Raw genomic sequence first — 17,036 nt, forward strand, 5'->3', positions numbered from 1 at the left:
ATGCTGCTATGAACATTCACGTACAAGTCTTCATGGGGACATATGTTTTCATTTCTCTCGTATAACCTCCCTTTTCCATCCCACCAGACCTTGATTCCCGTTGAGGAGCCACACAGCTGTAGGGAAACTGACTCCACCCCTCCCGTGAGGATAGAGCTCAGGCCCCAGGGTAAGCCAATCAGGGCATAGAGCTCATGACCCAGGCTAGGCCAATCAGTGTGTTCCATCCTCTAGGCCTGATGATTGGTTCCTGGATGGGCAAGTGAGATAGGCCAGTCCAATCAGAGTGACTCTTAGGACTAGCGCTGGAACAGCTGCCCTTTTTCATGCCCCTGATAATATGTTTGTTAAATCTGGAGCAGACACCCTGTGTGCATTAGCAAAGCCAGCTCTAGGATGTAATTGACGCATGGAGGAGGACAGGGCTAAGAAGCTCGAACCCTGATTCAACTATGCCTGAAGTACACCACAAATCCAGACAGTTGCATGGATCAATCAATTCACTTTATCGTTAAAGCCAGCTTGAGATGGTTTCATTGTTTTTGTTTGTTTGTTTGTTTGTTTGTTTTGAGACGGAGTCTCGCTCTGTCACCCAGGCTGGAGTGCAATGGTGCGATCTTGGCTCACTGCAACCTCCGCCTCCTGGGTTCAAGCAATTCTCCTGCCTCAGCCTCCCGAGTCACTGGGATTACAGGCGGCTGCCACTATGCCCAGCTAATTATTGTATTTTTAGTAGAGACGAGGTTTCACCATGTTGGCCATGCTGGTCTCAAACTCCTGACCTCAAGTGATCCAGTGCCTCGGCCTCCCAAAGTGCTGGGATTACAGGGGTGAGCCACCGCGCCTGGCCCGTTGTTGTTCTTGTTTGTATCTCAGGGGTCAGCAAACTATGGCCTATGGGCAGCCTGTTTTTGTAAAAAAAAAAAAAAAAAAAAAAATGTTAGAACACGCCACTTACTAATGTATTGTCAATGGCTGCTTTGCAGTGCCATACAGCTTACAAGCCTGAAATATTCACCATCAGCCTTTTAAGAAAAAGTTTCAGGCCCCTATTATAACCAAAAGCTTAGTATTCAGTATATCCCCCAGTCATCAGGACAGAAATCTGGGAATCATCCCTGAATCCTCCCTCTACCTCATTCCCCACATCAAACCAGCCCCAAATTGGATTGATTTTTTAGTCTACGTGTCTCCTGAATCTGTCTGCTGTCTTCAGGCCCCGGTATCCTAGGTGAACCATTGTCAGCTCTCGCCTGGATCTCGCCACCCACCTCTAGACTACCCCACAAAGCTGCTGGGTGATCTTTCTCCCACACACATTTGACGAAGCCCCCATTGCTCCCAGGGTAAAGGCCAGACTCCCTGGACTGGCACTGCAGGACCCTCGTGAGCGAGCCCCCACCTGCATTTCCAGCCCCGTCTCTCCCCTGTCTCCTCTCCTCCTCCCCCAGAGCACACAGACCAGCACCTGACTTGTGCAGAAGTTCCCAAACATGGCGTGCTCTGTCCCTCTTCCCGCCTTTTGTACCAGCTGTTCCTTCTGCCTCCAATGCCCTTCCCACTTTGCCCACCTAGTGGACACCTGTGTATCCTCTAAGGCCCAGCCAAAGCCTCGCCTCCTTTTTTGTTGTTTCTAAAATCACCCCAACCTGGGTCAGGGCTCCCATAAGCCCTTGGGGCTCAAGAAGTGTTGGTTTGCAATACAGTATTTCTGCCTTTTGCTGCAAAGCCACTGTGAGGAATCCAAAGAAGGTTTGAACAAGGCAGGGAGGAAGAGCATGGCTGTGGACTGTCAGAGCTCGGTGTGAACAAGGGGACATAGAAGGACTGGAACTGCTTGAGTTTCCAAGGCCCAAAGACCCCAGGCAGGAGCATCTTTAGGAAGTGCATAGAAATGCCTCCTAAGATGAACAAAATGAACCAACGATGAGGTCAGAGAATGGTTCCGAGAAAAGAAAAGTAGGGCAGGCGAGAGTGGGCCACTGTGGCAGGCCCTGAGAGTGCGGAATAGAAACAAAGGGATTACAGGGAAATGTCATTAAAGTGAATATTTTCCACAGACTTTGGAAGTCAGCAAGTGGGACGGGAGGAGACCAGATGGCCGGTGAGGGGGCCGCGGATCCCGTCGGAAAGTTTAAGGTTTTACAAGACTAGCCCTTTGGAGGGCTTAGGGAACATCTGACTTCTAGGTTCTCAACTGAAAATAAATTTGGGTACCAGCTGGCTGGGTTCTGAGTGAACCCTCCCAAGAAGCAACTGTGGTGGATTCAGGGGAGCACTGGACAGGGAGTCCGAGCCAGCTCTGCTGTCACTGGCTGTATGGTTCTTGGCTGCCATGTCCTGGGGTTTAGGGCTGTGGCCCATACTCACTGCTAATTCTGGAAGTGAATCCAGGACACAGAAAACCAGAAACCAGTCGAGGCCCAACCTCCCCCATGGGGCCACAGTGAGGCACGCATGAGACAGTGGATATGAAAATGCAAACTGCAGTGCAGTGGCCCCACGTCACTGTCCCTCCTCTCACTCCTCCAGCTGAGTCCATCCCCGTCCTCGTGGCTCCCCAGCTGATGCATGAACCTCACTCTTACGCTACTCTGTTGTGGAACCTAATGTATGGCACATCTCCTCTCCTGCCAGACCCTGAGTACCTGAGGACAGGGACAAGCATGTTGGGCTCCTGTCCCCAACATGTGTTGCAGTGCCTGGCCCAGAGCAGGGGTTCGGCAACTATTTCTTGAAGGACTTTGAATTGTAAAGAAATAGTTAACTTGGCTGGGTGCAGTGGCTCACGCCTATAATCCCAGCACTTTGGGAGACTGAGGTGGGCAGATCACAAGGTCAGGAGATGGAGCACATCCTGGCTAACACGGTGACACCCTGTCTCTACTAAAAAAAATACAAAAAATTAGCCGGGTGTGGTGGTGGACGCCTGTAGTCCCAGCTACTCTGGAGGCCGAGGCAGGAGGATGGCGTGAACCCAGGGGGCGGAGCTTGCAGTGAGCTGAGATGGCGCCACTGCACTCCAGCCTGGGCAACAGAGTGAGACTCCGTCTCAAAAAAAAAAAAAAGAAAAAGTTAACTTGAAGGTGCTGGTCAGCCTCAGTTTATAAAAGCAGGAACCAGGTAGATCATGGTAGAAATCTTTCTGACAAATTGACAAAATGTTTTGTGAGTTTTTAAAAAATATGAGCATGGCAGAAATGCTCAAGAAGAAATGGAACTCAAGCAGTTCCAGTCCTTCCAGTCTGGGATTGAGAATGCTAAAAGCTACCTGGCCCTGAGCTATCCAGTAGGGTAACCATGAGCCACATGTGGCTATTGAACTTCAAATTAAATTTAAAAATAAGTTTTGTATTTTATTTAATTTTTATTATTATTATTTTTTGAGACAGAGTCTCTGTCACCCAGGCTGGAGTGCAGTGGCACGATCTCGGCTCACTGTAACCTCCGTCTCCCAGATTCAAGCAATTCTCGTGCCTCAGCCTCCCAAGTAGCTGGGATTTCAGGCACATGCCACCACAATGCCTGGCTAATTTTTGTATAAAAATCAGTCTTTTAATTGCACTAGTCACATTTCCAATGTGCAGTAGCCACACGTGGCTCACGGCCACCCTATGGGAGAGCACAGATTAGAGCATTTCCATCATGGCACAAATTCTCTTGGACAGCATTCCTCCATGCCTTGAAAATCCATGCCCATGTGTTATTTTAAGCCCTGATCCTTCCACAGGGGCTTCTGAGACTTAGGGGAGAGATCTGGGGCTCTGGAGTCTGACCCAGAGTTGGAATCCCTGCTCAGCCATTTGCTTGCTGTGTAGCCTGAGGCAAAGGAACTTCCTTCTCCTTTCTGAGGCTCGGTGTCCTCATTTGTGGCCTACACAAAGCTGTGGGTTCAAGGAGAAAGCTAGGTAAAGGGCTTCCCAGTTGGTACTGCGTGCAAGGACCTGCTATGAGGCACATAGCGGTGTTCCTAGAGCTGTGAGAGACTGCACAGGCTGTTCCTATCAGAACATTGCCGGAGGGGACGCCTCCCAGGCCCTTGCAGCTTGGAGCCACTGCCCAAGCTTCTCAAAATGAGGCAAGGCATGGTGGGAGTTCATCGGGCACTGGGGGCTGATCTGGAGCAGTGGCCAGTGGGTGTGACTGGCTTGGAGCAGTTGGTAGGTGAGGTCAAGGCTAGAACTGGTAAGGCTGGGAGGAAGGGCCAGCCCACTGAATCCTGGGTAGGGGCATGTGTCCTCTCTGCATAAAACTCCATTGTCTACTAGCTGATTAGGGGATCATAATACGAATACAAGGAGTCATAGCAGCTTTATACTCCTTGAACATTTCCTGTCTACCAGACACTGTGCTAAGATATATACTATGTGTATGCATTAGCTCTGCCCTCACAGCAACCCTTTGTAATAGGTATGTTATTATTCCCATTTTGCAGACAGGGAACACTGAGGCCAGTTGTCCAAGGTCACACAGCTACGAGGCGGTAGAGCTGGTATCTGACCCCAGGCTGTTTAGCTCCACAGAGTCAATGCTGGGATAAAGTCCAGCCCCTGACCCAGTCCTCCAGGCTGTGTGGAGCTAGCCTCAGTTGCCCTTTCCACCTTCATCTCGGTCACTCCTCATCTTCTTCTAGTCAAGTTCCTCAGACATCCCAGGTGTCTCCCTCCAATGTCTGTGCCCTTGTTCACACTCCTGGTCCCCTCCAGCCTCTGCAGACTCCTGTTCACCTGCCACGACCCCGTTCTGGTGTGTGAGCACCCCGAGGCCGGGAATGGGTCTAAGTCGTTTTCATGTCATAAAGTCCTGCACGTGGCTTGGGGCGTCAGGGCCATGGCGAATTGTGGGTGGCGGCTTGGTGGGTGGGTGATGAGTAGCTGGAAGGGTGGGGGGAGTGGATGAAGGGTGAACCAAGGGGCGGGTGGACAGACTGGTGGAGGAGTGGGTGGGTGGCATGTGCTGCAGTGCCCTCAGGGGGCCAGGGCCTGAGCAGAGCTGGGGGGCTGGACATGGGGAGGGATGGCGGCAGGGAGGGGTCTAGGGTGATGCCTACTTTTCTAGCTTGGGGTCTTGAGTGAATCATGGTGTCATCAGGGCAGGGTGGGTTTAGGGGAGAAGGGGATGCGGTCCATTTTGGACATGGGGGTGTGACGGGCCAAGGGTACAGGAGGCCGCTGGGGAGATGAGCCTCAGGTTCAGAGGTGACATCGGGCTGCACAGAGAGACTCAGGAGGTCAGTATGGGTGGTGATTCGAGTCGTGGGGGCCAATGGCGTCACCACCTGGGAGCTGGGCATGGGGTGAGAAGGACTCAGGACAGAGGAACAGCCACATCTCAGAGCCAGCAAAGGAGGGGGAAGAGTTATAGTCCCCCAGATAGAAAAGCCAGGAGTGCCAGAGCAACAGAAGAGTCTTGCGGAGAGGAGAAACAAGGTGTTGGGGGTGTAAGAAGCCCCCAGGGCATGAGGGAACTCCGTCAGTGCTATTTTAAAAAAACTATTTTTCCATTTCAGTTCAACTTTACAAATATTTATTGAGCTAAAAGGTTCTGTGTAAATCCATTTTGTAAATTAAATTTTTGTGCAACAAATACCATTTTAACTGGGCCTGAGGTGGCAAGGTTTGGGAGACCATTCATTATTCGAGGAGCCCTGAGTCGAATTCTTTTGAAAAGCTTTGTTTGGTTTGTTTTTTGTGTCAGCAAGGATTTTGGCTTTTCAGGCTTGCAGAGTGAGGCGTTCATTTGTTCCACATGCGTTTTGAAAAGATCCTTCTGGCTACTGCAGAGAAGACGGGCCAGGGAGGAAGCCGGGCACCTAGGGAGGAAGCTGGTGCAGTGTCCGAACAAGAGATGGTACTGGCCCGGACGGGGGCGACTCTGGGGGATCAAGGGGAGGGGATTTGAGGGATGTGTAGGAGGTTTTTTAAAAAGATAGGACATGGCCTGGCATGGTGGCTCATGCCTGTAATGCCAGCACTTTGGGAGGCTGAGGCAGGTGGAGCACTTGAGGTCAGGAGTTCGAGACCAGCCTGGACAACATGGTGAAACCCCCATCTCTACCAAAAATACAAAAAAATTATTAGCGGAGCGTGGTGGTGCATGTCTGTAGTCCCAGCTACTCAGGAGGCTGAGACAGGAGAATCGCTTGAACCCGGGAGGCGGAGGTTGCAGTGAGCCAAGATTACGCCACTGCACTCCAGCGTGGATGACACTGCGAGATTCTGTCTCAAAAAAAAAAAAAAAAAAGATAGGACATTGCCAGCCATGGTGGCTCACACCTGTAATCCCAGCACTTTGGGAGACTGAGGCGGGCAGATCACCTGAGGTCAGGAATTCAAGACCAGCCTGGCCAACGTGATGAAACCCCATCTCTAGAAAAAATACAAAAATTAGCTACTTGGGAGGCTGAGGCACAAGAATTGCTTGAACCTGGGGGGCAGAGGTTGCAGTGAGCCGAGATCGCACCACTGCACTCCAGCCTGGGCAACAGAGTGAGACTCTGTCTCAAAAAAAGAAAAAAGAAAAAAAGATAGGACATAGTCTTGGGCTTTACTTCTGGGTGAGTGAAAGAGGAGAAGGAAGAAGAATAGAAGCCTCCTGGCTTCCTGGTCGCCTGAGGGTGACCAGGTTAGATGATACTGGGATGAGGGCATGGTCTCCAGGGAAGGTCACAGACTGGGCTCTGGACACATGGAGTACACAGTGTCTGTCCACAGATGGCCAGCAGAGCTGCTGTAGGAATTTGGAGCTCAGAGGTGTGAGCTGGGCTGGAAAGAGAAATGTCACATCTGCGACAAGGAAGGAGGGAAAACCCAGAGCTCATGACAATTGGTCAAGAAATATCTCCAGTATTGAAAATATTTGTTCAATGAAGTATTCACGGAGCACCTCCATGTGCCAGGTACAGCGTGTGGCAATGAAACAGACAGAACTCTCTACCCTTCGGGGCTGACACTTTAGTGAGAGGAGCAGGCAATGATCAGGATAAATTATGCAATTACATGGCCTGTTGTATAATGATATGGGCCGAGAAAAACAGGAAAGCAGGCAGGGACAGGCCCAGAGAATGTGCTGTGGAGGGCTGGGGAGTGTAGCAGACACACAGGTCACACTTGCTGAATTCATTTGAGCCTCACAACCACCATATGAAGAAGGCTCTATAACTACCCCCATCTTAGAGATGAGCAGCTGAGTTGCAGAGAAGATATTTGCCCAAGGTCATGCAGCCACGTAACTGGCAGAGCCTGGATTTTTACCTGGAGTTCATACTTTTGAGTCCTCCTGCTAGGGTAAAACTCCCTCTCAATGACAAGATCAGGTCTCAGCAAAGATTCTGAAGGAAGTGAGGGGGTAAGGTTCACAGACATCTGAACACAATCAACATTCCAGGCAGAGCAAGAGCACGTGCAAAGGCCCTGAGCTAGGCACGTGCCTGGTATATTTGAGGAACAGCCCAAAGGCCAGCATAGCTAGGGCAAAAGGAGCAGGTGGGGGAGGGAACCAGAGGTGGCGCAGGGCTGCCCGTGGTGTCTGCAGGGCTGTCAGCTTTTACTTGAGGTGCAGTGAGGCCATGGGGAGTGTGGAGCTGAATACAAGGAGTCATAGCAGCTTTATACTCCTTGAGCATTTCCTCTGGCTTCTGTGCTGGGAGCAAGGTCAGAAGTAGGACACCAGAGAGGGCATGAATAATCCAGGCACGAGGTGACAGTGGCTCGGTCCACAGCGGTGGCAGCAGGGTGGGGAAAGGAGGACCGGTGGCACTGCTGATGGCTTGCGTGTGAGAGGGGAGGGTGGGAGAGGCCTCAAGTTTGGCCTGGGCCTGAGTGGCTGGAAGGGCAGGATTCCATTGACTGAGATGGGGGCAGCTGTGGAAGGAGCCACTTCATAAAGAACTTTCCATGTCCATTTCCGTCTGAATCCCTGGCTACCCTGAGGTAGGTATTGAAACTTGAGCAGTTCCATGATTTGCCTGGGATTGCTCGGCTGGAAGGTAATAGAGCCAGGGCCAGAAGCCGTATGTGCATCCTAGGGTTTGGAATTTTGTCTCATTTATTCAATCAACAAACATTTCTGGAGCACCTCCTGTGTGCCAGGCCGATGGAGGAGGCTGTGTCAGCCAATGATCGTGGCAATGGTTACCTTACATCAGCATGAGCAGTGGTGAGGAGAAGCCGAGGGAGCTCTAGGAGCCAGTAACGGGCAGGAGGGAAGGGTGCTGCAGGGCCAGGGAGGGCTTCCTGGAGGAGGAGAATATGACATACAAGGACCACAAAGGACCACAGGTTCCCAGAGGATAACTGCCTATTGGGAAGTTGCAGAATCTTTTTGTTTTGTTTTGTTTTGTTTTGTTTTGTTTTGTTTAAGTGTTAATAATTGAGATATAGAAGCTGAGCATGGTGGTACACACCTGTAGTCCCAGCTATTCAGGAGGCCAAAGTGGGAGGACCCTTTGAGGCCAGGAGTTCAAGAGCAGCCTGGGCAACATAATGAGATCCCCATCTCTACAAAAGTTAAAAAACTAACTTGGTGTGGTGGCTGATGCCTGTAGTCCCAACTACTTTTGAGGCTGAGGCAGGAGGATCCCTTGAACCCAAGAATTTGAGGCCAGGCCTGGGCAACATAGCAAGACTCCATCTCTAAAGAAAAGAAAAAGAATTGAGATATAATTCACATACCATACAACTCACCCATTAAAGTGTATAGTTAATGGCTTTTAGTATATTTACAGGGTTGTGTATCTGTTACCACAATCCATTTTTGAGCATTTTCATTACCTCCAAAAAGAAACCCCACACCCCTTAGCTGTCACCATCTCTCAGTCCCTGTCCCCATACCGGGAAGCCTGAGGCAGCCCAGATATACTTTCCGTCTGTACAGTGGCACCTGTTCTGGATATTTCATTGAAATGGAATCAGGCCATGTGCTGTCTTCTGCGTCTGGCCTCTTCCACTTAGCATCACATTTCAAAGTTCATCCATGTTGGAAGCTGCAGAATCTTCAACAGCATCACAGATGGCCCGGACCCAAGAGACTGTATAATGGTGCTTCCCGACCATTATAAAGAAGTGGGGCCAAGCGCAGTAGCTCGTGCCTGTAATCCCAGAACTTTGAGAGGCTGAGGTGGATGGATCACTTGAGGCCAGGAGTTCGAGACTAGCCTGGGCAATATAGCGACATTTCATCTCTGCAAAAAATACAAAAATTAGTCAGGTGTGGTGGTGCATGCCTGTAGTCCCAGCTACTCAGGAGGCTGAGGCAGGAGAGTCACTTGAGCCCAGAAGGTCAAGGCTACAGTGAGCTATGATTGCACCACTGCACTCTAGTCTGGGCGACAAAGTAACACTCTGTCTCAAAAAATAAAAAAGAAGAAGAAGAAGGAGGAATCAAGGAGGAGACTTGCCGTTCTGTCAGCAAGGAAGAGGTGGGGAATTTGAAGAGGCCTCGGGCTCCTAGGCCAGGGCCCTGCCGCACCCTGCCGTGCTGTGCACAGGCCACCTCCCTTGGTTGCCACCTCTTTTCCTTCAGCTTTGGGCTCTGGGTGAATTTGGCTAAAAGTGACAACTCGGTCAGGAACGCATCTTCTCAAACACCGGTCTTTCCCGCCCTGGCAATTTTCACACCTTATGGTGAATCTTGAAATCTTTTATGCATCTTCGAGAATTTGTGTCTACTGACTCAGAATGTTTTGGGGTTTGTATTTTCTTTTTCTGCTCCTTAACACTTTTATTCAGGTGGCTATGCCTGTTTTTCTTGCTTTGGTGATGTTGTCCCTGGGGGAGGCTGCATCGTCCTGGAGTCAGGTGCCTGGGTTGGAGGCCCTGCCCTGCCTCTTCCTGGGTGTGTGGTTGTCGAAGCTCTCCGTGCCTTGGATGCTTCCTTTGGAAAATAGAGATGACATTGTAGGGCTGTGGCAGGAAGGAAATGAGGTAAAGCCTGTTACAGGTTTGGCACTGAGTAGATTCTGGAGGTTTGGTTCTTGATCAGATGCTAAGGAGAGATGGTGAGGCCTTTCAGGGCCCTGAGATAGCAAGGGGAGAAAGGTGAGCCTCCCCGACCAGCGACCGCCCCTTTCTCCTTATTCCTCCCATCCCAGAGCCCCCTAGACCTGGACCTCTCCTCCCAGGGCTCAGACGTGGAAAGCCTGAGTTCAAATCCCGACCTACCACTCGGGTTCTGTGTCCCCACACCAGCTCGGCTTCTTCTGTGTCTCAGTTTCTTGACCTGTAAAATGGGAGGGGAGAGGGTGGAGGGTGAGGGGAGGGTGTTCCACTGAGGCCTCCAGGGCAGCCAAAAGGCTTCTGGGAGGGGTGCGGAATAGAGGGGCCTTTTTCTTCTCCCTAGAGGACTGGTTCCTGCTGATTCGTGGGTTTTTTGTTTTTTGTTTTGGTTTTTTTGAGATGGAGTCTTGCTCTGTCGCCCAGGCTGGAGTGCAGTGACACCATCTCGGCTCACTGCAACCTCTGCCTCCTGGGTTCAAGCAGCTAATTTTGTATTTTTAGTAGAGACGGGGTTTTACCATGTTGGCCAGGCTGGTCTCAAACTCCTGACCTGAAGTGATCCACCCACCTCAGCCTCCCAAAGTGCTGGGATTACAGGGGTGAGCCACCGCACCCAGCCTGGTTCCTGCTGATTTAAAGATCCAGGCAGGAGCAGTGACACCTGTTCAGGGGAAGTGGGTGGAGAGGGACACCTGGCTTCCCTCTGCTCTCACACGAGAGTGCCACATGGAGGTGGTGATGCAGTGAAGGGCCTCTTAGAAGGGCCTTTATTGGGCTTATTGGGCACATACTATGTGCCAAATATTTCACCTGCACTGTCTTCTCAGTCCTCACAGTAGCCTTCAGAGAAGGCACTCTTGTTCCCATTTGGCTGGTGGGGAAACTGAGGCTCAGAAAGGGGAAGCTGCCTCCCCGGTGTCACCCCATGTGTGAGAGGCTGAGCTGGGATTTGAACTCAGGACTGCATGACTCCTACCCCTTTCCCAACTTCTCCCATCCGGGGAAAAGGAGGAAGAAGCAAGACAGGGAAGGATTTGAGCCTTTGGAACCCAGCTTCCCGGCTGCTGTGGGGATTCTGTGGGTGGTGGGAAAGGCATTGTAAATATGCATGACATGCAAATTTGCCTCTAAAAAAACAATGTGGGTGCTCACATGAGCCGGGATGCCAGGGTGCTCTGGAAAATGTAGTGTTGTGCAAACACTTGGGTTTCTATGACCACTGCTCCATGTCGTCTCCTTCCCTCGTGTCCCCAGGGCCAGTCTAAGGGTCTCAGGTGGAGGGCTTACCTCCAGCACCTCCTAATCACCATTCTTCCCCATTCCTGCAGGCACCCGTGCCTCCCCTCTGCCAGGAACCTTGGGGCCTTGTGTGTGACCAGGACCTGGTGGCCCCCGGGCGGTGGCAGAGCCCCTGTCCCAAGCTGCTTCCTGCCGGCACCTCTGATCGAGTGCCTAGAGGGATGTGTGTGCCAGCCCTCGGTCCAGTGCCCGCTCCTGAGCTGACGCCTGCTGGGCCCCGACAGCTTGCCGTGTTTCCTGTGCCCGTAGGTCCCTGGTTGGTAAGTAACTGCGTCCGCAGGCCTTATCTCCTCACCAGCCCCCCATGCTTGGCACAGTTGGGAAATGCCCAGCCTCACTTCCACTGGCACCCACATGCTGGCAGAGGGACCTCAGTGAGAGTTTGTATATGTCTGGGCACCATTTATAGTTCAATGGCCTGTCTTAGCCAGTCCTCCCAACAACCAGGAGGTGGGTGTGGTGATCACGCCCATTTTCCAGAGGAGTCAGCCTCAGAGAGAGGAAGCCACCTGCTTGGGGTGCGCAGCAAGCCCAGCTCTGTCCACTTCAAAGGCCAGCTCTTGCCACACCCAAGCAGGCGGGGACAGGTTGTGCACATAGGCTCAGGACAGGAAGGGAGCCGTGAGCTGTGCTGGAGGCCATAGAACCTCTGGGGCCCCCAGGGCGGCTTGAGGGGAGGCCATCAGAATTCTTGAATCTTGGGGGGCCCTACATTCCTGCCCCTCTGGCCTGTTCTCCCCATGCTCCCCCAGCTCCCACTTTGCCATCGGGATGAGGTGCTGGGCCTGCCCCGTCTCCAGCCGTCTGTCTGGAGGTGCAACCACAGTGCCACCACTTCACCATGCTGCTTGCATCTTTTCTTCACCTTCCGCCTCCCAAGGCTCTGCTGGCATAGCAATCTAGTTCACAGGTGAGGAAACAGAGGCTCAACCAGGTCAAGGGGCCTACGCGCGGGCTCACCCAGCCACCACGAAGCACTACACGGGGCCACTGGGGTAAAATCTGCCTCCTTCTCTGGCCTTAGCTCTGCAAGGACAAAGAACAACCGCTTCATTCCCCTCTGGCCAACTAGCAGCTGGCCCTGTGCCTGGCATACAGTGGGTACCCAGTAAATAGCTGTGGAAGGAAGGAAAGAGGGAGAGAAGAAGGGAAACCTCTCTTACCTCCCTCCACCCAGACACCAGCAGGACCCGAGAGCCTCCTGGCCTTTTGGCCAGTGCCAGTCCCTGCTGCCCCAGATGGCTTGCGGTGAGCCCATGCCCTCAGCAAGGTGGCCAGCCCCTCTGGTCCCAATTCTCTCATCTGCTAGAGCCTGCCCAGCTTCCCTGATGGGATGGTTATGAGAAGGGAAAAGATTCGTAAATATGTATAATATGCAAATGTAATGGGATCTTTTGTTTCTTTAACCCGTGAAGTTCACTGTAGATAATGTATGTAGAAGTGCTTCTATGAGAACAAGGAGCTGCCCGCTGGGGTGGCGCCAGCCTTATTATGACTAACCATGAAAAGGGCCCCATTAATTAGCTGCCCCACAACCTGGCTCTCCCAACCCAGCTCCTAGTCTGTTGTTGTGGCTGCAAATAGCCGTTGCGTTTGGCTGAGAAGCTGGTGCAGGACAGGTGATAAGGACGGCTTGGTCCGAGAGCTGTGTCTGTGGGATTTAATCATTTGCAAACACACCTTATTGTGCTCAAGGAATGCAAGGGCCTCTCCAGGGACTAAATGTGTAATGAGGGCCAGCTGAATAACAGCAAGCATTTCTTGAGCAATTACTATGTGTTTGGCATCGCACTAAATGCTTTGCATTTTTCATTATTTCAGTTAAATTCCCCCATAACCCTGTGGAAGGTGAAGGGGGAGACTGAGGCAGGGACTTAGGGGTGAGGGCTCATCTGTTAACAGCCAGCATTTCCTGAAAATTATGGCCATCCAGTGCCCCCCTCCACCCTCCGGGCCAGGCTCTGAGAACGCAGCAGAGCAGACAGCCCCTGGCGTGTGTGGCCCAGTGACGGAGGACGGGATTCCTTGGCACGAGCTGGGTGAGCAGCCGTCAGCATCGCGTGGAAAGATGGAGGCCCGGGCGGCAGCGAGGGAGGTGTTACTGCTGCTATTTTGCTAACAAGCTGGTTATTTAAAGAACAGCCGAAGCCGGAGCTAGAAAATGGGATGAGGTGTCTCCAGGGCAGAGGCAGCCAGGAGTGCTCGGTCCTGAGACCCAGAGACCTGGTTGAATCACAGCAGAGTGGCCACACAGTCATTTATTTTTTTTTTAATCAACTTATTAATATAGTAATGGCTGCCGGGCATGGTGGCTCAGGCCTGTAATCCCAGCACTTTGGGAGGCCGAGGCAGGCGGATCACCTGAGGTCAGGAGTTCGAGACCACCCTGGCCAACATGGTGAAACCCTGTCTCCACAAAAAATACAAAAATTAGCCAGGTGTGGTGGCGGGCGCTTGTAATCCCAGCTACTTGGGAGGCTGAGACAGAAGAATTGCTTGAGCCCAGGAGACAGAGGTTGCAGTAGCCACTGCACTCCAGCCTGGGCAACGGAGCCAGACTCTGTCTCAAAAAATAATAAAAACAATAGTAATGGCACCATAAAGGCTGAACAAGGATTGCCTTGGTGGAGAAAAGAACATTGGGAAGGGAACCTCAGGGGGTTTCTGAGGGGCCAGCAGTGACCTGGGTGGTGGTTACATGACTATTTCCTTTTGATATTTTACTGCAGTAAACATTTTTGTTTTGTGCACTTTACTCTTTCTATTACATATCACAGTAAAACGGCTAAAAAACAATTGTGACAATAATAGCTAATGTTTATTGAGCACTTACTAACAGGCTGTTTGCTAAGCATTTTTTATCTCCTTGAATCCTCCTGGATTCTTTTATTCTGCCCATTTTACAGAGGAGGAAAGTGAGGCTTGGAGAGGTAAAACTGCTTGTCATGCTGCCAAAGAGTGGAGGAGGTGAGACGAGAAACCAGACAGACTGACTTAAGCCTTATGTGCAAAGATCGGGGTCCAGGAAGTTCCCCACAAAGGGCCAGGGGCTCCTCCATTTGTTCCTCAGACATGTCTGTGCCTCTTCTATTTTTAAGGCTTGGGAGGCCAGGCAGGTGTGTGCAGTCATAGGCAGCAGATGAGGAGCCTGGGGGTCTCCAAGGGGACAGAGCAGAGCATTTAGCTGTTTAACAAGTATCAAAGAGCTGGGCGCAATGGCTCATACCTGTAATCCCAGCACTTTGGGAGGCTGAGGCAGGAAGATGGTTTGAGCCCAGGAGTTCATGATCAGCCTGGGCGATATAGTGAAACCTCATCTCTCCAAAAAAAAAAAAAATTTAAAAAGCTGAGTGTGGTGGCTACTTTGGAGGCTGAAGTGGGAGGATCACTTGAGCCCAGGAGGCAGAGGTTATGGTGAGCCGAGATTGCACCACTACACTCTAGCCTGGGTGACAGAGTGAGACCCTGTCTCAAAAAAAAAGTATTAAAGGATAGGAGTGGGACGTTCCTAGGGACAGGCCCGGGGAGAAGGCCAAGGCATACTCAGGTCTCATTTAAAGTAATAAAAGAGGTGGGAGAATGGCTTGAGGCCAAGAGTTCAAGACCAGCCTGGGCATCATAGCAAGACCCCCTTCTCCAAAAAAATTAAAAAAAAAATTAGCCAGGCATGGTGATATGTGCCGGTAGTCCCAGCTACTCAGGAGGCTGAGGTGGGAGGATCACTTGAGCCCAAAAGTTTGAGGCTGCAATGAAGTATGATCATGCCACTGTACCTTAGCCTGGGCAACAGAGCAAGACCTTGTCTCTAAATAAATAAATAACATTAAAAAATTTTTAAAGGTAAAAAACGCCATCCAGGTGAGACAGGGTCAGACCCACCTGTGAACTCACTGGATGGGGGGCCAAACTGCAATTTTCTGAGGACCTATTTTGTGCTAAGCACATTTGTTCCCTTCTTTAATCTTCAGAACAACCTTGTGGGATTAGCAGTATTGGCCCCATTTTACAAATGAGGGGACTGAGGCCTAAGTCCACACAGACAGTGGGTAGTGGAGCTGCTCTGCCAGACTCCAGTGCCTTGTATCCTGTGCATGCAGAAAGCCTTGCTTGGTGCTGGGGTCCCTGGCAGGGCAGGCATCTGGGCATAGATGCTCCAAACAGCACATGGCTGGAAGTGAGTTCCAAGGCAGCTCTGTGGGGCCCTGAACTGACGCTAGGGACATGTCATGGAGCGGGGTAGTCTGCTGTGCTGACGGGGCATCTCTTCATTCATGCGTTCCAAGGACATCTCTTGAGTCTAGTCCCTGCTAGTCCACACCCTTCCTGGAGCACACAGGCTTGGGGAGGGACAGATATTATACAGTCACCCAAAGACATAAACAGAATGAGGAGAGACTCCATTGGTGCAGTGAGGTAAATTAACATAGTGACATCATGAAGATGAACCGGTAGGAGACCTGTGTGACATGGCACTGTCCAAGATGGCCCTCTCTAAGGAGATGGCACTTGAGCTGAGACCCAAAAGGATGACGTGCATCCAGCCGTGCTGGACAGTGCTCATGTAACATCGTTGCTGTTAGCAGGACAATTGGGGACAACCCATTTGTCCATCACCACGGGACCAGTTAAAGCCATTTTACTGCAGCCACACCGTGGCGCCTGCTACAGCTGTTAGAAACGGGGCCACGGAGCTAAATTTATTATTGCATAAAGAACTTCATAGTGTGTCGTAGAGGTTTTTTTTTAAAAAAAAAAGAGGTTATAAAACAGCATGGGTAGCATTATATCATTTCTGTAAGAATTATATGTGTTTCTGGAAACCGCACAGTGCTCTTCCTGGGAAGTGGAGGCATGGTTGATCTTTGCTTCTTCTTTCCACTTTTCTGGATTTGGAGTCTTTCCTGAGTTTTAGGACTTGTGGGGAGGAACAGAGGATTTTAGGGTTCCCACCATCTTGCCTAGGGTACTTCTTCTCTCCTACTACCCACCTCAATGGGATAAGGCATGGGCTGGGGAATCAGCAGATCTGGGTCATCCCTTTGACTGTGTGACCTTGGACAAGTCACTGGCCTTCTCTGAGGCTGAGTTTCCTCTTCTGCAAAACAGATAAGAATAGCGTCCGAAGGTAGGTGTGGGCTCTAGTGAGTAGAAACATGTGGAGGGCTAGGGCAGTACCAGGCTTGCATCCCTGATGGTGCTGCTGCTGTTATGACTGTGACTGCTAAAGGTGGCACCTACCGTGTGTCGGCTTGTCCTGCCAGGGCTCCCCAGGCTTACCTCTCCCTCCGTCACTGGGAGTCAGACCCAGTTAGGAGACAAGGCCCAGGGTGGGCTTTGTCACATTGTCAGCTTGGCTGGGCACAAGGCCAGCTGGACCTCAGGTCAGCACCAACCCACACCCCGCCTCCCTCCCCACCACCTCCCTCCCCATCACCTCCCTCACATCTGCCAGTGAGCATCCTTGCTAGATACGCTGTGATGGGGACACCCTGGCCCAGGATTTGCTTTTTTTTTTTTTTTTTTTTTTTTACAACTAGTATACCTGCCCAGGAAAACAGATACTACTTTACAGCCACTAAGAGAATCTTAAATCTCAGGCAGAACAACGTACACTCGTGAAGTCAAACTCTCAGAATCATGGAATCTTAGTCATAAATAATCCGGCAACTGCAAACATAAGCATTTTGCAAGTAAGTTCACTGCACCTTTCTTGATTACAGTGATAAATTAGAAACGACCCAA

At 51.2% G+C, this 17,036-nt stretch overlaps 1 protein-coding gene across 1 annotated transcript in view; it reads left to right on the forward strand.

Annotated features, from left to right (window-relative positions):
- The first annotated feature begins 11,464 nt into the window (after positions 1–11,464).
- Positions 11,465–17,036, forward strand: part of DLGAP4 (DLG associated protein 4) — a 161,680-nt gene continuing 156,108 nt past the window's right edge. Inside the window, exon 1 of the mRNA XM_019016943.4 lies at positions 11,465–11,554. The gene's annotated coding sequence lies outside the window, so the exon portion shown is untranslated. The remainder of the gene's footprint in view (positions 11,555–17,036) is intronic.

This window comes from Gorilla gorilla, chromosome 21, assembly GCF_029281585.2.
Source record: "Gorilla gorilla gorilla isolate KB3781 chromosome 21, NHGRI_mGorGor1-v2.1_pri, whole genome shotgun sequence".
NCBI lineage: Eukaryota > Metazoa > Chordata > Mammalia > Primates > Hominidae > Gorilla > Gorilla gorilla.